Below are 18465 nucleotides of genomic sequence, written 5' to 3' on the forward strand. Positions count from 1 at the left end.
TTTGCAATTGTGATTTATGCTGTTATAAACATGTGTGTGCAAGTGTCTTTAATGACATCTTTTCCTCTGGGTAGATACCAAGTAGTGGGATTGCTGGAATCAATGGTTGTTCTACTTTTAGTTCTTTAAGGAATCTCCATACTTTTTTTCCATAGTGGTTGTACTAGTTTGCATTCCAACCAGCAGTGTAAAAGTGTTTCCTTTGCACCACATCTATGCCAACATCTGTTGGAGTTTTATTTCTTACATTATGGGCATTCTTGCAGGAGTAAAATGGTATCACATTGTGGTTTTGATTTGCATTTCCTTGATAATGAGTGATGTTGAGCATTTTTAAATGTTTGGTGGCCATTTGTGTATCTTCTTTTGAGAACTGTCTGTTTATTTGTTCGCCCACTTTTTGATGGGATTGTTTGTTTTATTCTTGCTGGTTGGAGTTTCTTGTGGATTCTGGGTAATAATCCTTTGTCAGATACAAAGTTTGTGAAGCTTTTCTCCCACGTTGTGGAATATGTTTGCTCTGCTGATTGTTTCTTTTGCTGTGCAGAAGCTTTTTAGTTTAATTAGGTCCCATCTATTTATCTTTGTTTTTGTTGCATTTGGTTTTGGGTTCTTGGTCATAAAGTCTTTGCCTAAGCTAGTGTCTAGAAGAGTTTTTCCAATGTTATCTTCTAGCGTTTTTTTTATGATTTCCAGTCTTAAATTTAAGTGTGTGGTCCACCTGGAATTGATTTTTAAATTGTTAGATTTTTAAATGTTAAACCAATTTTTCGTTCCTGGGAAAACTCCACATAGTTGTGAGGTATTTGCTTCTTAGATATTATTCAGTTTGATATGCTAAAATTTTGTTGAGGATTTTGCATCTTGTCTATAAAGGATATCAATATTCAGTTTTATTTCTTGTAATATCTTTATATTGTTTTGGCATCAGCGTAATGCTCGTACCCTAAAATGGATTGGGAAAAATTTATTCCTCATCAATTCTTTGGAATAGTTTGTGTTGAATTGATCTTTTTTTTCCTTAAATGTGTGTTAAAATTTACCACTGAAGCTGTCTGGACTCCTTGTGAGAAGGTTTTAGGCTACTTAATACATTTATTTCCTTTTGAGTAAGCTTTGGAAGTTTAGGTCTTTCAATAAATTTGCCCATTTCGTGTTAATTGTCAGATTTGTTATCATAAAGTTGTTCATAATACTTCCTTATATTGTTTCAATTTCCACAGAACCTGTGCTGTTGCCACATCCCTCATTCCTGATGTTTGTATTTTGTGTCTTCACTGTTTTTTCCCCTCAATAGTTCTGACTAGAGGTTAATTAATTTTAATTAATTTTATTCATCTTCTGAAATAACCATTTTTTGTTCCATTGATTTTTTGCATTGATTTGGTTATTGATTTATTGATTTTTCTGCACCGATTTTGTTATTGATTTTTTATGTTACTGATTTATTGATTTGTGTTATTGATTATTGAACATTAACTGAAACAAGATGTTTCAGTTCTGTTCTTCTGAATTTAATTTGTTTCTTCTTCTAGGTTTTTGAAGTGAAATCTTGGGTTATTGATTTATTATCTTCTAATATAAGCATTTAATATTATACATTTTATTCTTAATACTTTGTTAGCTATATTCTACAGGTTTCTGTATTATATATTTTCATTTGCATTAGGTTTAAAATATTTTCTAATTCCTATTTTGATTTCTTCTTTGTGCTATGACTTATTTAGAAGTGAGTTGTTTAATTTCTGAATATTTGGGGTTTTTCAAAATAGTTTTTAGTTATTTATTGCTAATTGAGATATTGAAAAGACAAAGCAAACTGGAACACATATTGCTGATTGTATATTTAGAAAATCTGTTGCTTGCACATAAATAGCTCCTGAAACTCAATAATAAGAAAACAATTAACTGAATGTTTAGAAATGTATAAAAGAGTTGAGGTCACATCATTAATGGGAAGCATTATAAACATATAAAAAGTGCCTTACATTATTAATCAGTAGAGAAATGCAAATAAAAACACACTGTAATGCAACTGTACATTGTATATAATGGCAATAACAACAATAGCAATACAATCCTAAAGTTTTCAAGTGCTAGGAGAGATGCAGAGCAACTGGAACTGTCATATATTGCTTGTAAGTATTCAAAGCGATACAGCTATTTTGAAAACAAGGTTGGCATTTCTTTATAAAGTTTAACATACGCTTTCTATATGATCCAGCAAGCCCAGTTCTAGGTATTTAGCCAAGAGAAATAAAAGCCCATGTTCACATAGAAAAACTGTATATCAATGTTTAAATTGGTTTTATCAGTAATCACCCAAAACTAAAAACAACCCAGATGTGTTTCAAGTGGAATATGGGTTAATAATAAGTGATAGATTCAAGAATTGGGATACAAAGAAACAACAAAAAGAAACAAACTACTGACATCCATAAGAACATGGATTAATGGCACATGCCTTATGCTAAATGAAAAAAAACCCAGATTCAAAGGACTACATATCGTTTGGTTCCATTTATATGTGTTTTACAAAGACAAAACAATAGGGGCAGGAAAATGATTAAGAATTGCTAAGGGCTGGTGTGGAGAAATGGAATGATGACAAAGTTGCATGAGGAAATTTGCTGGGGTGATGGAACTATTCTATATCTTGGTTGTAGTTATTGTTATATGACTGTGATCATTTCCCCAGACTCACAATACTATACGTTAAAATGTGTGAAACTTACAGTACATAAATTTGTTCTTAATGAAAAAAATGCAAATACACAAAAGTTATGAACAGCCAGTTTATAGAGAAAGACAGGAATTTTTTAAGTTCTGTGGCCTTACAAACCCTGGAAATCTTGGAAAAGTGCATTCATTCACGGTGTTTTCAGGTTTCTAATCAGCTTAAAATGAAAGTTATTAGGGTTCCAAGTTTAATGTGAACTTTGACAATTTTATCCAGGTAAAAGTTTTTTCAAGACCTGGTACCTCCTAGGTGAAAATTCTCCCCATTTTATCCTGATCTGGTAATGCTTATGCATAGTGAATGGAGCCTCCATTTGCCCATCATAGCTACTGATCACACCCTCCCTAAAACCCAAAGATAAAAAGTAGCCAAAGGTTCAATGTTAAAAAAAAAGACTCTTAATAAATCCACTGTGATCTGAAAATAATAAAACATAGAAAACTGAATAATGAGCAATATGGAATAAATAACAAGTTTGCTTCCTTACCTCCATTCAGTAGAGCTGGAAGGCTAGGTCATTTTTTGCCACTTTTAAACAACTACTGTGTCAGGTTTCTGAAGAGGGCAATCTGAAACAAGAAAAAATACTAACATAACTCAGAATATGCAAAAGTAGGTAAAATTTTATTTATTTATTAGAGATGGAGGTCTCACTATATCACTCCACGCTAGCCACAAATTCTTGATCTCAAGTGATCCTTCCACCTCGGCCTCCCGAGTAGCTGGAATCACAGGTGTGAGCCACTGTACCCAGCAAAGTAGTTAAAATTTTAATACATTCAGAGCTTAACGTATCATTTCATATCTTAGATTATAAAAGTTATATCTTTGTGAGATTTTAGGAATCAACAGATCTCTCTCAAAGGGCTGGAAAAAATTATTTAAAATAATTATGAAAATTTATTTAATATATTCTTTGAGTTGATTTTTTATAGTTCAAAATTATTTAATATAATTTAAACTTTTCTTCCAGATGTTGTCTTATTTTTTTTAATTTTTAATTTTTTTAGAGATGGAATCTTGCTGTATCTCCCATGATAGTGCAGTGGCACTATCATAGCTCTCTATAACTGCAAACTCCTAGGTTCAAGTGATCTTCCTGAAACCTCCTGAGTAGGGTTTATGGGTGCATGTCAACACGGTTGGCTAATTATTATTACAATTATTATTATTATTATTATTATTATTGTTGTTGTAGAAACAGGGACTCACTATGTTGACCAGATTGTTCTGAAAATCCTGGCCTCAAGTGATCCTTCCACCCCAACTTGTTAAAGTGCTGGAATTTCAGGAATGAGCCACCACCACTGAACTCCTTATTGTTTATGTCATTTGTTTCAATCATTTATTCATGTATGCATTCAGTCATATATTCCTAGTGAGCATTTTTATGGTTGCTCATGTATTAATTCTTATAGTTAAACTATATACATATATATATATATATAGTTTAAATTTATTCAAAGCAAGACACTGAAAATGTTTATACAGTTTAACTATATATATATAGTTAATGTACAAACTATGTATATATTGTTTAACTATCTCTATAAGAATTAATACATACATTATATACATAATACATATGTATAAAATGGCCTGTATATTAAAGGTAATATAATTTAGTGTCAGAGAATTGAACAGATGGAGAATGAAGACAATCTACATAAATCCATTGAAAACAATTTAGACTCCAGAAGGAACTTTCTCTTCAATATAGAAAAATACTTATCTCTATTAGAATATTTAAATCAATTTTAATTTTATTTACTTTCAAAGCACATTGAATACAGCCTTTACAAAAGATGCCAATTTTTTTCTGACATTAAAAAATTAATTAGTAAGTTTGAGTGTCTTTTTTTTCAGTACCTAAAATGCAATCTGTTAGTTTGTGGGTGGAATATGTTATGATTTTATTGTGTCATGCACTGACTGGCTGCTAATTTATATTAAGCCAGGTATATTTGTTCAAAAGAGCAAATTATTCAAAGAGTCATCAAAATAGTCTCTCTAGTTCCAATAAAATTTCATTCTAGTGCTTTCTGTTAATTGTCCCTGACTTTATACATCACAACAGATGGACTCTATGGCTGAAAAGAAAAAAATAATGCATTCTGTGTCAAATTTAGAAATATTTCTCAAAGACAAAAAAGGCAGGCATAAAAGGCACATTTGAAGACAAAATTGTATGAAATTTACACAATAGTACTTATGGGTAAGCATAAGTATTTTAGACGTGTATAGATAGAAATACTTTTCAAGTTTTGATAATAGAAAGAAAAGATAAATATTTAAACCAGTAACTTCTCTGTAGTTTCATGCTTTTAAACTGCATTGTATTATTTTGGTTAATAGATTTGTTATTCTGTTAAAACACAAGGTTTATTTGAGCTACATATTTTTGTCAGGGTTCTTGTTCTGTGTTTGAGAAAAAGGGCACCTCTAGTGCAGTTCAACATTTTTATATTAAAGGGTGACTAATCATGTCCTCTTCTTGTTCACACTTTTTACTAGGCAGATGAAATGTTTTGCAAATTTAGAATCCATGTGCCATCTGGCTTTGTTGTACATAATTCATGCACTGAAAGGCAGTGCAGTTACATGATTAAAAGTAACTACTTTGGAGTCAGTTATATCTTCTTTTGTCACAGGCTGTGTGAATAAGAGCTAATTACTCACCATCTCTGGTCAGCTACTATTGACATTAGGGCCATTGTTTAGAGATCAAGCAACTCTGCCTGATATGATCCTCATATTTTCTCCTTGGTGAAAGAACCTCTGTGGACTGTATAAAACATACAAACTGGATTTGCAACTGTATTGACCACTAGCTATACAGGGTAGCACTGTCTAATAGATACACTACATGAGCTACATGTGTAACTTCAAATTTTTTAGTAGCCACATTTTTAAAAAAATGAAAATGGACAGGTAAAGTTCATTATAATAGTATGTTTGGTTCAACACAACCTATTTAAAATATTTTCATTTCAACATGTAATCAATATAAAAATCTTATTGAGATGTTTTCATTATTTTTCTATATTGCATCTTCAAATTCAGTATGTTTTATATTCATATCACAAGGCAACTCAGACTAGTCACATTTGAGGTGCTCAATAGCTTCCTGTTGCTAGTGATTTCCATATTGGACAGCACAGATAAAGACAGCTGCAGCTGGATTTAGAAGAAGCAACCAGCCAATGCACTGGCATAGAGACTCGGGGGAGAATAGAACTAAACTGATTTAAGGAAAAATGTGATTACACAAGGAAAGATATTTTCATTATAGAATGTATGATTGGTGCTGATTCTTATTTTAAAATAACTTTCCAAAATATACAAACTGGGCAGGGGACATTTCATCTAGCACATGATATTTTACCTCTTTAAAATTAAAAAAATGTGACCACCTAAAAATTCATACATAGGACTAAATATCATAAAGTATCAATGTGCTTTCCATTTGAAGTTGATCAGAAAGAAAGAAAAATATATATCTTAGACCAAAAATATTCAGGAAAATATATCCTTAAATGTGTAAAGCATTCCCAGAAGATGCCCCGCAAAAGTGATCTTTGTTTAAAACAAATGGCTCTTAAAATGTATAAACTACTTTAGTAAATTTCCAAGATACAAAATTAGTGTGTAAAAGTCAGTAGCATTTCTATACACCGATAATGTCCAGGCTGACAATGAAATCAAGAACAAAGCACCACTTACAATATCCACAAAGAAAATGAAATACCTGGAAATATAGTTAATCAAGGAAATGAAAGATCTCTACAGGGAGAGTTATAAAATACTGGTGAAGGAAATCAGAGGTGACACAAACATGAAAAAAACATTCCATGCTCATAGATAGGAAAAATCAATATCATTAAAATGGCATGATATCCAAAGAAATGTATAGATTCAATGCTATTTCTAGCAAGCTACCAATGCCATTCTCACAGAATTAGAAAAAACTATTCTAAAATTCATATGGAATCAAAAAGAGGCTGAATAGGCAGAGCAATCTTAAGCAGAAAGAACAAAACCAGAGGCACCACACCACTCAACTTCAAACTATACTATAAAGTCACATAATCCAAACAGCTTGGTACTGGTACAAAAACAGACATGCAGACCAATGGAACATAATAGAAAACTCAGAAATAAAGCTACACACCTACAGCCATCTGAGCTTCAAAAAGGCTGTCAAAAACAAACAATGAGGAAAAGACTCTCTATTCAATAAATTGTGCTGGAATAACTGGCTAATTATATGCAGAAAATAGAAGCTGGACCCCTACCTTTTGATGTATACAAAAATTAACTCCAAATAGATTAAAGATTTAATTGTAAAACCTCAAACTATAAAAACCTAGAAGAAAACCTATAAAATACTCTTTTTGACATCAGCCTTCACAAAGAATTTTTGTCTAAGCAAAAGCAATGGCAACAAAACAAAAAAGAGACAAGTGGACCTAATTAAACTAAAGGTCTCATGCACAGCAACATAAACTATCAACAGAGGAAACAGACAACTTAGAGAATGGGAGAAGATATTCACAAATCATTCATTCAACAAAGGCCTAATATCCAGAATCTATAGGGTACTTAAACAAGTCAACCAGCATAAATCAAACAATCCCATTAAAAAAATGGGTAAAGGACATGAACAGTCTTTTCTCAAAATAAGACATACATGTGGTCAACAAACATGAAAACATGCTCAGAATCACTAATCATCACAGAAATGCAAATCAAAACCACGATGAGATACCAACTCATAACAATCAGAATAGCTATTACTAAAAAGTCAAAAAACAACAGATGCTGGCGAGGCTGCAGAGAAAAGCAAATGCTTACACACTGCTGGTTACACTGGAAATGAGTACAGCCATTGTAGAAGGCATTCTGGCAAACTTTCAAAGAATTTAAAACAGAGCTATCATTCAACCCATTAATCCCATTACTGGGTATATACTCAAAAGAAAATAAATCATTCTATCAAAAAGACACATGCACTTAAATGTTAATCACAGCACTAGTCACAATAGCAAAGACATGAAATGCCCTCAACTGTGGATTGGATAAAGAAAATGTGGTACAAATATACCATGGACTACTATGGTGCCACAAAAAGGAATAAAATCATGTCCTTTGCAGCAACATGCATGGAGTTGTAGGCCATAATCCTAAACAAATTAATTCAGGAACAGAAAACTAGTTACCATATGTTCTTACTTATAAATGGGAGCTAGGCATTGAGCACATGTGGAGATAAATATGGGAACAATAGACACCGTGGACTACTAGAGGGTTGAGGAGGAAGGTGAGTTAAAAAACCACCTGTCGGGTGCTATGTCATTTCCATGGTGACAGGATCCATATTCCAAAACTCTCCATCATTCAATATTCTTATGTAACAGATATGCACATGTACTCTCTATATCTACAATAAAAGCTGAAATCCAAGAAAGAGAAAAAGAATCTATTGGCAATACTTTTGCTTTCATCTAAGTCTACTGCAGACTCTTGTCTGCCAAGAACTGATTTCCTACGTCTCCATCCTGACAGGGAGAAGCCCCAAAGTACCCAATTCCTTCATTCTGTTCTCGTAATTCTTGTGTCTCAATATCTTTCTGGAAAAAGCCCCCACCTAAATGTTAGGAAGCCATTAAGAATTCATCTCCATTCAATCTTTCAAATCTCTGCCAGAACTGAGAACAGAATGCCAAAGAGCTCTAAGTTGTTTGTAGATCTGAGCTGAGCTGAACAGATGAATTCACACAGAGTCTTTATTTCCCATTACAAATTCTGAGTTATCTGACTTCCTATCAGATTCAATTTTGATTACTTTTTCTGGATTCATTAATGAAAGCAGTAGGAAAAAAATGAGTAATCATATATAAAACAGTCTACAGTGTAATCACATTACAAATATAGATATTTCATTCTCAGTGGTTGTCCTGGTCACACTTTGCAACTTCTTATCTGTTGGTTACTGAATTTTTCAACAAATATGCTTCTCTCTTCTGTGACACTAGCTGCCTCTGATTTTTCTTTTTTGTTTTTTTGTTATGTGTCAAAAATATGGAAGCATATAATACATTAAATAAAACAAATTTTTGTGGCTTTATTTTACTTCTTCATTAAGATGTGCGACATCAGTGAAAAATTAGACAAGTTTGAGTTTTTTCACAATATAGAAGATTAATTGATATTAAGGCATAAAAAGGGATGGTTTTCATTATGAACAATCTCTGTGTTTTCCAGGGTTTTGAAGAGTTATACCTATGAACATTGCATTATTCAAAATATAACTGTGAAATCTTTCTCACTGTCTAAAGAAACAAGTCATTACCATCAAGTGGTGCTTGCCCTATGGGTTTATCAAGGCACATACACCCTAATGATAGATGTACAGGTAGGTGACAGTTCTTGAGGGAGCTGTTTAGGGTAAAAAAAGACACAGCTTACTACAAGTAATTACTTAACCTCTCTTTAATTTCTATAAAACATCAACATAAAAATGATTTGAATGAATGTCGCAAAGGTCATAGTTAAATATGACATGTGCTAAAAATTTTTACTGCAGAAAGTAATGCAAAATTGAAATGACTATGAACATACCTTTTATACTAGGAAAACATCTATGAATAAACACAGGCTTCTTCTGAATAGCCCCTTTTTGCTTTATATGTCAAAATGCAAATAAACCTTTCCATCATATCAAACCCTAGAGAGTGGCTATTAGGTGGTCTGAATACATTAGAGAAGAGATTAAAGAAATTAAAGAGCTAGTTTGCAGTTGTCCTTTTCTTGTGGTGCTTTTAAAAAGAGAAAAAAATTATTGGATAAGAAAAGAGAGCCATTTAAAATGCCCAGCAAAAAGTGGAAACAGAAACATATATGTATATGTGTATATATTAAGAAAAAAACCATATAAATATGCTTTTGTATATCTATAGCATATTGTATTGTACATACATATACAGACTCATACAAATGCACACACATATATGTAACAATCATCCCTTTTAAAAAATCATAAATGCATCCTGGGCCAAGTTGAGCACTTTATGCCTTAAAAGGTTACTTTTTATGCAGATTACTTGGAAAAGTACTGTTTGCCTCTCTTGTGCGACTTCCATGAAATCAGCATTCAGCGAGTCTGTCTTCCTGGCAAACAACGGAACATTCAGCTCATATGTAAGGAAAGAGATCCCACCAATGAGAAGGAAGGGCACAGAGTGGGAAAAGTGACAACTCTGGTACAAAGGAGAAAAGAACGATGATTCAGAAGGAGGGTGGGAGAGTGAAGCCTGCCTCCACGCCTGCCACGGTGTAGATTCCACAACTGGCACTTACTTGGCAGATAACCCGCCAGGGCACCGACCTTGGCAGCTTTACAGAGGTAACCTTTATGTGAAGAGGAACTGTTCCTAAACAATGTCTCCAATATACTTGCCACAAAAATTATTTATTTTTCCCAGGAAAAAGGGAAAAATATATGGCAAGGCATATTTTATTTTTCCATTCCCCCCTTTATAAACTAAACCTCTTGTTGCAGGGGTAACGTTCATGGCTCACTGTGGAAAATTTCCCATATACCCTGTCGGTCTTTCATAGTCCTTAAGGATGTGTAAACAACATTTAATTATAGGACACAGCCACAATGGCTTTTATGAGTTCGCTGCATTTTCTTTTCAATTCAAGGCCATAGGATAACTAGTTCTCCTTAGTAGCCTTTGTCTGGGGAATTCTGTTAGGTGATTTCATTCCCCGGGGGGCAGTCTCCACCTAGACGGTTGCCTTCTGTCCTAGGGGTCCTTCTTTCACCCACACACCACATTATGCAAGTGGCTGTGACGGTGGTTCTCTTCCTTCCATTTATATGATCATTAACGGGCTACAATTTGTCATTGTCAGTGTTCCTCTACTGACAATCAGAGGTGCCAAAATATATATAGTACCTTGTGTGTGCGAAAAAGAAAGCTCTTGTTTAAGAGAGTAGGAGGTAATTTTATACTCTCGTAGATGAAGCATTAACTCAGTGGGAGCAAAGAAAAATAGGAGTCTAATCTTGTTTTTCAAATAAATATGGAAAGATTAGGAACAGTGTCCATTCTGGGGAGAAAAAGTATATTTGAAGACTTTATGTGCCTGTGCATGCGTAGTAAGCTGCTAGCTGAGACTGCTGGTAAGTCTATTCAGAAATTTCAACTCATAGCCCCTCTGGGAATAATGTGCTATTGTGCCTGCTAGCTCCAAGTCAGAAAGGGCTTTTTCCCTTGTAGCTGGCATCAGGCTTAGTGATGAATCACTTGTCTTTTTATGGTTTTATTCCTCTTATTTTGTCGGAGATTAGCGGCCTCGACTGATGGATCCATGCAACTGGTGAAAGCAAAAAATAACTGCTCCAGAGTAGAACAACAAGGAAGAAAAAGACGATCCTTCTGCTTAGTTTGGCAGCAAAACTAGCCAGTTTTGGTTGCTGAGGACTGGAAATTTAGTTTCCTATTCTGTACATCAGATATTATTGTCTTTACACATAACAGTCAGACCATGCTATATATAAAGAAAATAGTGTCTATTAAATAAGCAAGTAGTGTTAAGCCAGAGTGAATACACTTCCACTCTGAAAGGGTATTTTGGGTAATAAAACAACATTATCTTGTATATCCACCCTCTATATATCCTTACAGTGCTGTATACTTTTTATATATTTTTAGTATTTATCATAATTTAAATTAATAAACTATGTATTAGTTATTTATCAATAGTGTTCCATGCTTAAGCTTGAGAAAGTAAAGACAAGTTCATCTTGTTCATTACTATATCCCCATCATCAGTGCTCAATAAATATTTTAAATTAATGAATATATGGCTAATACAACTATGTATATAATGTAAGGTATCATTACATGAGGTATGTTTTGTTATGAAAAATCAAACAAAACTTATACATTTCCGTGAAAGTATTAGAGAGTGATAACTATAACATGAGAGAAAGTGGTGTGGAAGTTTGGAGAGGAGAAATTCACTTTTTGACTCGGGAGGGGAGATCAGAGCAGGCTGCAAGGCAGGGGTGGTGTTTAATTTAGGGTTTGAAGGTAGAAGAACAATGAAAATGTTAAGTAGCTGAAAAGCATAGACAGTATTTGCATAGAACAAATTGTTTGAAGCAGAGGGCTGATTTATAGAAGCTGTTGGAAATCATGCTGGTAAAAAGAGATAAGGATCAATTAGTTAAGAGCCTTGTGCAACAAACCAGATTTAAATTTTATTTATTCCTAGAAAGAGTCAGGAAGGATTTTTAGTGAGCAAAGGAGCAACATCAGAACAAGGCATTGAGGACACTAATCTAGAAGCAATGTGAAAGATATGTTGGAGTGTGAAGAGGAAACTGAGGGGTTGAATTAATCTAGAAAGCAGATAATAAGGGTATAAAGTATGGTGAAGAGGGTGTAAATGGAGAAGATAGTTTAAATAGGAGAGATAATTCAATGGCAAAAAGAAGATGCTTTTGTCAGTAGAGCATTTGGATTTGGAAGAGAGATGACTTGGAGGTTTTAAATACTATTTGCAGGCCAGTGATGGCATGGTAACCAGAAATATGAAAAAAAAAATCAAGATAAATTTGGATGACAAGATGATGAATTTAGTCTTAAGCAAAGTAGTTAGAGGCATTGATAGGCCATCGGCCTAGAAAATTTAATTTAAAATGCAATTGGAATCTCAGTTAAGAACTCCATGGGAGAGTAGCCCATGATGATGGGACGCCCACGTGAGGAGCAGCAGGCAGGTCTGGTGGATTGGAGGTGGAGGTCATTGGAAATGAGAAGGCAAAAAGTTCTTCAGTGCCAGAGGAATCGAGGGGTAAAGGGTGATAGAGGGTTTTTAAAAACTTAATTCCTAGCTCCTGGGCTCTGTGTCTAGCTATGTATAGAGAACTGTGATGGGCTATTAATGAAATATAATCAACTGCTAAATATCTTCTGAGCCTTCACTATAAACAAAGCTCGGTAATAGGCTCTGAAGGGACAGAAGGAAGTACAGTTCATAATTTCTTCTCATAAAAAAGTTTGTAATCTAGTAAGGGAGATGTCATTTATTTACTTACGGATTATTCAAAAACATGAAATAAGCACCTACCTTGTACTAGGCATAGCTACAGCTCTAACCCCTCAGAGATCTCTTCTTCAGGCTAGACATTTCAGTTCTTTCAACTACTGCTTTTAAAAAAGATGGTGTCACATCTTTTTCCTATGCTCATTCTCCTTCTAATTTATCAATGTTATTCTTACAGTTGATGTCAGAATTGCATGCCAAGGTAAGTAGATCACTGAAAGCTGGAGAGTGGCTACTACATACAGTGACAGAATTCCTTAGGTCAGGGCATTATATTTCTATCAATGTAAGAAATGGCCATTTTATGAAAAAAATATAGCTTTTTCATTACACAAGCAATTTATGTTTATTATAGAACCAATAGGAAATACAGATAAGCAATAAAAGAAAGAAGAAGATGAAGGAGAAGGAGGAGGAGGAGGAGAAGGAAAGAAGAAAAGAAGAAGGAGGAGGAGGGAGAAGGAGGAGAGGAAGAAGAAGGAGGAGGAGGAAAACGGAGAAATGAGGAAAGAAGAAGAAGAGGAGGAACAGTAGAAGGTAGAGGAGGAGGAGAAAGAGGAGAAGAATTCCACACCCCCAAATTCTAGTTTTTAGATACAGAGTGATCACTTGAACATTTAAGTCAAATATTTATTCGTTTGTCTAACAGCTGTGTGACCGCAGGACTGAGGTTCTCATGCCTTTTCTGGGATACCTATACTTATGGGTGGCACCTACCTTTTCCCTTTCTCAATCAGCTTCTTTTCCGGTTACCTTTGCCCTAGGTCTTAGATCTTGACCCTTTTCTCAGATGTAGGCTGCTGCCAATGTCTACACCAGCCTGATGCTTGGAGCTCAGCAGGTGCTTCTTGCTCCTGCACTCGCGTCATTTCCCTGCATTATGGAAACTGCCTGCAACCCCTTCCTTAGGCCCCTTGGCAGTTTCTCTGTCCTAATCACGGTTGACTGATTCTTTCCAGAGCTTTTAGTGTATTTTTTCTCTACAGCATATATTATCTGCATAGCTGTCAGAATCATCAAATGATGCTTAAGCCATGAGAAAGTTCTTAGGGGAAAACTAGCTATATGCATCGCCATTGCACAGGGACTTTCAGTGACTGATACTTGACTCTATTTATCAGTTCTAATTAATGCCAACTTAAAAACAAAATCACCCTTCCAGGAGACACTGACCTTGAAGTTTCCTCTGATCACTTTCTTGCCTCAGGGTCTTCCCACTGTACTCTCCCCTACTCCCAGAACAGCTACTAGAGACATTGGCTCTGGAGACAACCTTGAGATTTCTGTCCCACTCTCCAAATGAGAATATCTACCTTATTGGAGTCCCAGATAACTCTGAATTATCTGGTGGAAGGAGCTGGTCACAGTATTCTTGATACTGAGCTCAATAGTAAACTCTTGACTTATTGTCAATTCACCACACCATATTATTAGAATACTAAAGTAATAAGAACCTGAAAGTACCATTTACATGGGCAAAGTTGAACAGGACTTTATTGGCTTAAAAAGCTGAAAATGTGTGTTACCTTTGTGTGAGAGTGTGTGTGTATGGTTGAACACTTACTATCTCCTCTCTTAGTAAATTTTAAATATGTAATACATTATCATTAACTGTTATTAATGAAAGTCACCATGCTGTACACTAGATTCCCAGAACTTACTCATCTTGTAATTGAAACTTTGTACCCTCTGACCATAATCGCCTCATTTCCCCATTCTCCAAGTCCTACCTTCCCTTTCTGTAAGCTAGACTTTTTAAGATCCTACATGTAAGGAAGATCATTCAATACTTGCCTTTCTGTAACTAGCTTATTTATTTTAGCATAATATCCTCTATGTTCATTCATATTGTCACAAATGGCAGAATTAACTTCTTTTTAGGGCTGAAACACACACACACACACACACACACACACACACTCCTATCTACACACACACACACACACACACACACACACACACATTTCACATTTTGTTTAGCCATTTATCCATTGCTGAATACAAATTGCTTCCATATCATGGCCTTTGTGACTTCTTCAACTGATTTCATTTCCTTTGGATATATACCTACAAATGTGATGGGTGAATCAAATGGTAGTTCTATTTTTAATTTTTAATATCCTTAAAATTTTTCTAGGATGATTATGTTCTGTAATGGCTGCACCAATTTACATTCCCACCAACAGTGTATATGGGTTCGTTTTCCCCATATCCTTGCCAACACGTGCTGTCTTCTTACTTTTTTATATGGCCATCCTAACAGGTGTTAAATAATATCTCACTGTGATTTCGATTTGCATTTTCTGATTATTAGTGGTGTTGAACAACTTTCTATATACCTTGAATATATACAATTTCCCCCTCAGTCATATCTCAATAAAGCTATCTTATTCTGTTCCGTGCTGCCAGAATAGAATACCTGAGACTGAGTAATTTATAAGAACAGAGATTCATTTGTTACAGCTCTGGAGGCTAGAAAGTCCAAGGTTGAGGAGCCTACATCTGGCAAGGCCCTTTGTGCTGTGTCATCCATGGCAGAAGGTGAGAAGACAAGAGAGCACACACAAGAGAGAAGGAAGCGAAGGCGGCCAAATTCATTCTTTTATCAGAAACCCACTTTCAAGGTAACTAACCTGCTACCTCTACAATGGCATTAATTCATTTATGAAGGCGAGGCCCTCATGACCTAATCACCCCTTAAAGGTTCACCTCTCAACACTGTTACACTGAGGATTAAGTGTTCAAAATACAAACTTTGAGAAACACATTCAAACCACGGTCAAGTTAAAAAAAAAACAAAACACACATCTGAAAATTTGGAGAGGTGGGATAAACTGATTCTAAGTAGAGTTGTATACAGAGGCTTAAAGGACAACTTTAGTGCCTGGACTTTATGTACATGTGTGCTCTACTTCTCTGTTGAGTTCCTTTTGGGACAGATTCTATCATATCAGTGGAAAGACAGATGCTGTATAGATCAAAGCAGCTTCCTTTCAGTTTCAAATCTCAGGAAAAAGAGGCTCTTTCACCCAGATTCAATTAGAAAATTAATATTTGACTCAAATTAGTCTAGTGACAATTTGTGAACCAATTATCATGGCAGGAAAATGAAATAGGCTGGGTCACATGCCAAATCCAGAATGGGATAGAGTTGACCCCAGAAAATACTGGATCATTTTTATTAAAAGAATGGGAAATGAATGCTGGATTGCTGAAACCCAATGGGTATCTGCTACAACCTGCCATTGTCCTGTGGTATACTGGTGAAAACATAAAAGAGTGGGATATTGCCAGTGTATACCTGGAAAAGTATTCCACATACACACACAGTTGGAATTCTGAGACAATCTGTTACAGACATTTAAGTTCATACTATGAACTCATATACTGTATTGTAAACCTGTGGATTTTTTTTCAGTCATATATTATGATCATCTTTCCACATGGCTGTATATACTTTTTTAGTTTTATCAGAATCTGTTGTATGGGTTGTCACAATTTATTCAAATGTATGTTCCTTTTGTTACATATTTCTGTTTCTTTAAAAATTTTAAGTGATTATAAATATTTCAGCAATCAATTTTTCTGGCTGATACTTAGGGACATATTTATTCTTCACTGACTCCTTAGAAAATGTCTTATTCTTTTTTCTCTGATAATTAAATTCTGAACTATCAGAACTGGAATTTCTCTTTAAAAGTTATGAAATTTTTAGAGCTCTTGATGTCTATTAACAATTTCTTTTTTCCTTCCCATTCTCTCTCTCTGCACTCACGTTACTCCCATTCTCTCTCTCTGCACTGTTGGTTCATGCTAAATTTGAGATCAGCATTGCTTTCTCACGTACATAAACTGTTGCCAAACTAGGTATTCTCAGTTCTCATTCAAGTGCTAAACTAACCTCTAAGCTTTCATCTCTTGAGACTTTTTTCAGATCTTGATTCTTCAGCATGTCATTTTTGTCACCCAATCCAGGTTTGTGTTATCTGTAAGTCCTGTAATAAGGTCTTCAATATCTTCATCCAAATCACTTGTAAATATCTTGAACTGTGCTAAACCAAGAAAAAAATCTTATAATTTACTGGTCTTCTTATATGTTGATATCAGATTATTTGAAACATTATGAACTTTAAATTTTAGAGTAGGAAATCAGCTCAGAATTAAATAGTTCCTCTGCTTACTTTTCTTTTTTTTATCCAATTAGGAAACAGACTCAGATAAATTTAGTCATGTTTGCAAGATTCCATGGCTAGAATGATAAAAAGATATACTATTATGAAATTTAATTCCAATTTCATGTTCCTTTCTATTCTCCAAGTGTTGTTTTATCCAAACTTATATCATTGGAGGATTAATCACACATTTTACTGAAATTAAGAAACTTTATAGTTAATGACATTTTCCTATCATCAGCAGAAATGAAGTCAGTGTGGCATATCTTATTATTAAGTGTACATGAGGAAGGCCGGCTTCTCTGGCTCACTAACTCGGCTGCTCTGGGGGATTCGAGCGCGGCAGTGCAGTGAGGTACCTCTGATGAAATTATGACCAGGTGGGCACGAATTAATATCACATATAACAAAAGACCCTTGCCTGCAACATCATGGGAGGACATGAAGAAGGGATCCTTTGAGGGAACAAGCCAAAACCTACCAAAGCATAAATAACTTGAAGCCAATAGGCTATCTCTTAAAAATGATGCACCCCAAGCAAAACATAAAAAGAACAAAAAGAAAAAAGAGTACTTAAATGAAGATGTGAATGGATTCATGGAATACCTAAGACAGAATTCACAGATGGTTCACAATGGACAAATTATAGCAACAGACAGTAAGGAAGTAAGAGAAGAAATTGCAGTTGCTTTAAAGAAAGACAGTCGACAGGAAGAAAGAAGATTAAAAAGACAAGCGGCAAAGAAAAATGCAATGGTGTGTTTCCATTGTAGAAAACCTGGTCATGGAATTGCAGATTGCCCTGCCGCCCTTGAAAATCAAGATACGGGCACTGGAATATGTTACAGGTGTGGGTCCACAGAGCACGAAATAACCAAGTGTAAGGCTACAGTAGACCCGGCTCTTGGTGAATTTCCTTTTGCAAAATGTTTTGTTTGTGGAGAAATGGGGCACCTGTCTAGAGCTTGTCCTGATAATCCCAAAGGACTCTATGCTGATGGTGGTGGTTGCAAACTTTGTGGCTCTGTGGAACATTTAAAGAAAGATTGCCCGGAAAGTCAGAATTCAGATCGAATGGTCACAGTAGGTCGCTGGGCAAAGGGAATGAGTGCAGATTATGAAGAAATTTTGGATGCACCTAAACTGCAAAAACCCAAAACAAAAATACCTAAAGCTGTGCATTTTTGATAACAACTAGCACTATCATTAGTTACCACCTCATTTTTACTTTCTAAACAGGCCCATTTCACAAGTTAGAGTCAGGCTCCCTTGTAGCCAGGACTGTACTGTACATAGCAGTATGATCTAACTGTGATCAAAAACAATTTTGATTATTCTGTTCATCAAATAGTACTTCTACCACTGTTCAGAGAAAACTAAATAAGAGAATAAGCTGGTTAAATGGATTCTCTAAAAGAACACATTTTAAGG

General features: G+C 34.8%; 1 long non-coding RNA gene and 1 pseudogene across 1 annotated transcript in view; both read left to right on the plus strand.

The window, feature by feature from the left end:
* LOC141580171 (uncharacterized) overlaps nt 1-18465 on the plus strand; it is a 202579-nt gene that overhangs the window by 43267 nt on the left and 140847 nt on the right. The gene's annotated exons all lie outside the window — the stretch shown is intronic.
* LOC101031612 (zinc finger CCHC domain-containing protein 9 pseudogene) lies at nt 17329-18405 on the plus strand (annotated as a pseudogene).

The sequence above is a fragment of the Saimiri boliviensis genome, chromosome 10 (genome assembly GCF_048565385.1).
Source record: "Saimiri boliviensis isolate mSaiBol1 chromosome 10, mSaiBol1.pri, whole genome shotgun sequence".
NCBI classification, from domain to species: domain Eukaryota; kingdom Metazoa; phylum Chordata; class Mammalia; order Primates; family Cebidae; genus Saimiri; species Saimiri boliviensis.